Below are 6,102 nucleotides of genomic sequence, written 5' to 3'. Positions count from 1 at the left end.
CGGGGGCTTTATGTAATTTCAGCCTGGAGATAGCGACATGTACCTCTTCCAAAGATATAGGGGAATCTAAGACATCGGCCGCCGAGCGGGAAAGCTGCGGGAGCGTAACCTCATCCAGAAACTGTTGTTGTAATGCCGTATCAGGAGTAGTGCCCTGATATAGCTGACTGTAGAAATCTCTGAAAATGTTAGCCTTAGCGGTGTCGGAGTGTGTGAGTTGTCCCTGTTGATCCCGTATCCCCCCAATAAAGTCCCGTTCCCTCTTTACTCTAAGTTGACGTGCCAAGTGAGTGCTCACCTTATCGCCCTGTGCGTAGGATGATTGGCGTAGTTTTAACAATGTGATCTCCGCTTGATTTGCATATATGGATCGGAGTTTACCCTGGAGGGTGGTGAGTTGTCGCTGTAGGGCGCGTGTTGGCGTAGCTTTGTGTGCCCGTTCCGCAATCTCCAATTCCCCCTCAAGAGCCTCCCTCTCCTTCGTCCTTTGTTTGTTGAGGATCGAGTTGAGTTGGATGCACTTCCCTCTCAGAACAGCCTTGAAGGCATCCCAATTGTTCTGCGGGGATGTGTCCTGGGGAGTGTTATCGGCCAAAAAGTCTACGATGGCAGCCCTGAGCTCCTCCCTGAGAACCGCATCCCGAATAAGAGCCGAAGGGAAGTACCACCTGGGAGGTCCTTTAGAAGGACCGGTCCAGCTAAGGCCCAAGGTGATCAAGCTATGGTCTGAAATGGAGATCGGTAATATCTGTGCTGCCTGGAGAGCCCCCAACAAGGATTGGCTAACGAAGAAGTAGTCTATTCGGGAGTATGACTGATGTACGTGGGAAAAGTGTGTATAATCTTTTGTGGTAGGATGAACGAAACGCCAAGCATCACATAAGCCAAGCGTAGATAATTTTGTCTAACCCCTTCAGAGAAGGTGTTGGTCGCCGCCCTGTTAGCACTGGTACTGTCGAGGGTCCCATGTCAAGCTAAGTTGAAATCCCCCATAAGTATAATGGGCCCTTCCGCGAACCCCCCTATCTGGTCAAGAGCGGGGGAGAGAAACTTAGACTGACCTGAGTTAGGTGCGTATAGTGAGATGAATGTGCAAAGTATGCCCCTCAGCCTCCCCTTAACCATCAACATTCGCCCCTCACGATCTGTCTTGACAGTGTCAGGTTGAAATTTCGTTGAGCTGTGGAAAAGTAAGGCGACCCCATTGTGTTTAGTGGTGGTGGACGAAGTATAGATTAGCGGATATGCTCTGTGTCGGAGTCTAGTGACCTCAGCTCGCTTGAGATGTGTCTCCTGCAGCGCCACTACTTAAAATTTGCAGTCTGTGATATATTTCCAGATTTTCTGGCGTTTCTGCGGGGAGTTCAATCCTTTAACATTCCAAGAAGCTACATTAACAATCAGACAAGGAACACTCTCCATCCCCCATGCGGGCCCGCAGGTCCCGTCCACACATACCCGGCCACTCTCAGTATAGCACAGTGTACCCCTCCCCAGTCCACACCACCACCCTCCGCCACCCCAACCACGCTGAGACGAGCTAGGTATCCAGAAAAGTGAAAAAACATACCCCCAGAATCACCACCAGGACCCCTCCCCCCCACAAACCCACCCCAACTTCCCCGAAAACTAGTGACCCGAGGACCAACGGATCCTCGGCTCACACTTCCTCCAAAAGCCATAGGAGAAATAGTGGGTAGCACGGTCAAGGCCCGCACGCCCCGATTGCAAAGTCGTATAAACTGGTGAATAGCACTATACTGAGTGGGAGAAAATGAAAATATCAGTGTCTATAGTGTCCCGATCAGGAATCGAGCGCTGCCAGTGCGACCCCCCTCAGTTCCCAGATGGTCGCATCTGACAGCTCTGTCACCCCCGGTCAGATAATTAAGCATCTATACCTCCAGGGGTCCTGCAGCAAAATGGCAAAGGGGTCCCCCAAGAGAAATTTACTACTTTTCAACAGTTCTTTGTGACCTTGTGCCAAGATCCGGCGCATCTCCTGGGTGTTACCCCGAAGCAGGGGGGTCCTCCGTTAAAGGTAGCCCCAAGATGCGGAGGCTGTCAGAGAGCTCAGTGACATGGTGTGTCTTGTTTCCGTACCCAAAAGTAAGGCCGAAGGGTCCAGCGGTAGCGAATGTGATCCTCTTGCAGTTTGGTGGTGATCGGTCACAGTGTTTGCCGGCGGACCAAGGTCGCAGGGGCCAGATCTTGGTAGAGAGAGCATCTGTGGTCTTGAAAGGAAACATTTTTCTTTTTCCTGGCAGCAGACAAGATAGCTTCCTTCACTTTGAAAGAATGGAGTTTGACCAAGACATCCCTCGGACGCTTACGACCCCCCGCCTGTAATGTGCCTACACGATGGGCCCTGTCCAGCTTGATTTTCAGGAGTTGTGGGGAGAGGATTTCTTCAAAAGGGCCCGTCACAAATGCCTCCAGATCAGGCCACTCCGCCCCCTCTACCAAATCCCAGATCTGAATGCTCTCCCGTCGAGTTCTGTTCTCCAGGTCTTCCGCCTTAAGTATGACTTGCTGAAGCTGGGTTTGAAGCGCTTGCTGCGAATCCTGTGCCTTGGAAGTAGCCATCACCAGGTCCCGCGTCTGTTCCTCCACCTCCTGTATGCGAGTACCCACCGCGTCTACATCCTGCCGGAGGGTGGTGAGCTTCTCGGTGAGGTTTTAATTGGTCGACTGAGGACCGCAGGTCTTGTTTGATCTTTAAACACAGCTCAGCTTTGAAATCACGAAGGGTGGCCACCAGATCGTCACGCGTAAGCGCCATATTCTGCAGTGGTGCGATGTCCGCTGGGGTGAGAGCCTTCTCAGGTGCCTTAAAGTACCGCGAGACTTTGTTGGCGTTTTTCTTGGGCGGCATAAGGTCAACACCCCACTCCCACGAGCTCAAAGTCACCAGGGTTCTCCAGACCTTGCCAGAAGGAAGCACGACGAAAGGCCAGATCGTGACGTGTGGTCCTCCCCTCACGGTGGGGTCAGCTCCCCGCCGCCTACTGCTCTCCAGTATGCTCTTGAGGGACAGAGAGTGGGGGGACCCGCCCTGCTGTAGGCTCCTAAGGGATTCCCCTCCAAAGCTCGTCCCGCCGCGTCCTCACACTGTAGCTCGGCGGATAGCTCGTCATCAAGGCCCGGATTGCCCAGCCGCCTTTGGTGCCTGTCTCTGTCACGCCGCCATCTTGGGGTCAGGCACAGCCCTCGTGAAGCGTTTCTTTCCCCCCAGGTCAATAAAGACTTCGAAGCGCTCCTGTAGCAGATGGTGAGGCCCCAGGCCGCTCCAGTACATCACACTGAGTGGCCCCTGCCGCCGCTTCCCACTCAGCACAGCGCTCCCGCCTCTGCACCAGCACAGCGGAACCCGCGAAATGGCGCCAACGCGGGACCGCCGGCACTCACCGCGTTTGGAGGGCTGGTCGCATCGGCAAGCATGCCAGTGGAGTTCCGCCGGGTCAAGGCACCGGTCCGGCGCAAGGAAGATCCCTCCGCGGCCTCCTCCAGCGATCGCGGCAAGCCACAGGATTCCTGATCCGGCCCCTAACACCAGTCCGCGGCGGGCCCGGGACCTCATGGACTCCGCCTCAAAGGCAAGATTCCGTAGACCCACAGCTAGCCTCTCGATTCCAGCAGGCCATCCAGCTCACGGACGACCTCAGACATCCAGTGGATAAGTATCTTGTTCACCAGGCTGCTGGGTAGCTCATAATACAATCGGTGGAGTCCGGAGCTGAGTCGGTTCACAACCGCTCCGCCATCTTATTTGGCCACGCCCCCCCTTTACCTTCTTTTCAAATAATCTCTGACCTGGCCAACCTATTACTCTCTGCAAGGAGATTCATTTGGAGGCAAAATCACACCATAGCAGTGTAACTGTTCTTCTCGGAGGAGGTCACATTTTACTACTGTCACTGCCCTCCAGTATTGATGTGGAGATGCAATGGACATGCAAACATCTGCATGACCTCCAACTGGTCTGCCTCGCGCTCTTAAACCTTGCCGCATGGTAGACGGAGAGCATGTTTGGATCCTTGTACCCAACTCTGTCAGAGAGAGGTGCCAGGTAGGCCCTTGGGGCAATATGCATTCTTTTCCAGCTCACTAACAGACACAAGAGTTGATATTTGCCCATGTGTGGGATCACTGAATCTCACCAGCGTCCATTCAGTCCATACCTCTTTTGCAAATAAAGGCAAGAGATGAGAAGCATACCAACTAGGGGTGGAAATAAAAGAATGGACAACTAGTTAGGTATTTTTAGATCTTCTTTCCCTTTCCACTGCACATCACTGCACTAAAAATAGTCTACAAAAAAGTGCTCCTACGTAATTCGCAAGTCGCAGCACGCCTCAATCCGTAGAGGATTGAGCGGAACCCCAATGATGAAGCATGCCACCTAGGGGCAACCCTGGTGGGAGAGGGGTCTCAAGAGAAAAAGTGTTTTTTCTAGACAAGGTATTACAACACATTCTTGCTCTATCGTATCTAATTCCCTAAGGGCATGTTTTCTTCGATATACTCGATTTTGGCTAACTAACCAGACCACCTGACAAATGAAATCTTACTTACTTGGTAAAGCCAGCGTTGCAAAAGGTTGCACACTTAAGACATGGAATAGAATATAATTTTGCATTCTTTGAATAACAAGGAAAAGATGGCCGCAAAGCAGTTTTACTCTTTTACTTGTAATTAAGAGTGATCTCTGACAGTTCTAGCCATCGCACACCATTAAAGTTAATCAACTGCTCTCATACCTCAGTAAACATTTGCAAAGCAGAATCTGTCATTGTGGGAGGGGGTGAGCATATACTTAACCGTGCACCCTGGATATCCATTTACTATGTAGGTCCTACGGCCCACGGCCCTTTAAGGGTTGCAAATGTGCATGCAGAAATGGATCTCTGCTGTCCTTTGAAGGCTTCCGTCTCAGAACATGTAGCCACATGTAAGTGTCTGTAGAATGTATCATCAAACCTCATGAATATTAATGAGGCAGGGCCTCTGCGAGTGCTTGCAAACAGTCATTTTGAGCTGTGCACAGTACAAAGATTTGTTTTTGGTTACATTGCAAAAGCTGTGCAAACACAGCCCTGCCATGTGATGTGAGCAATACTAGACCAGGCCTATAATGTTTTCTGATGCCGCAACCCACATGCCTGGGGGCACCAGCATTTGTTCATACTTTACTCTCTAGAGAGGCAGAAAGGAACAAGAGGCGACCTCAGGGCTGCATAACGCAATTTACAAATAAATACAGAACATGACATAACATGGTAGTGGCAAAATGTATCTGTCTCAATTGAAATAAGTCCACTCCTGAGATCTAACAATTGCAAGCTGTGTTCCTGAGGCAATATTTACTTTTTTGACATTATCCTTTGATCTGTGCATCTGTACAGGATAGACAAAAACCACAAAGGATGTTGTCTTTTGATGAAATTTCAACGCCTGGGTGCGCTGCTATTTTATGGAAATAGAGGTCCCACCTCATTTTGTCCTCTCCGGGCTCTTCGCTCTTTGTGGCTTTGTTCCCAGCCTGATTCCAGGATAATCAATTGCACAAAAGTGTTAAGAACATTATCCAGGCTGCGGAAGTAGCGGCAAAACCAGCATGTTTGATATCAGCACGCATACATGAGTGTTGATGTCTTAAGTGTGCTAAAAACATGCATGCGCAACAAAACAGCAGGATTATGAAAAAGTAGACCACCTGCACATTACAGTTGATACTCCAAATGCAAATAACACGTGCTAAAATCAAGCTTGAACACCTCTCGAAGAACAGGAGAGGAACATTTTAACCCAAACCGCTCACAATACTGCTTTTGTGCTAAGGAGGCACCAGGGAGTACAGGATATTCTGCTATGCTGGCTAACAGCAAAGCATCACAAGATCAAGTTGACTGAGCCAGAACTGGACATGCTAGCCAATGCAACTGTCAATGAATACGGCCACCTATTTGTATAACCAGTGGCCAGCCTGTCCGTTAGCACAGGTGATGGCATATGTGACAATACAAGCTGTTCCATGCCAAAGAAAACATTGTCTGCAAGAAGAGATGAGATGGAGTGACCTTAGGAGACATGACCAAACCA

This window comes from Triturus cristatus, chromosome 1_2 (genome assembly GCF_964204655.1).
Source record: "Triturus cristatus chromosome 1_2, aTriCri1.1, whole genome shotgun sequence".
In the NCBI taxonomy this organism is placed as follows: domain Eukaryota; kingdom Metazoa; phylum Chordata; class Amphibia; order Caudata; family Salamandridae; genus Triturus; species Triturus cristatus.
This window is presented reverse-complemented; position numbering follows the sequence as displayed.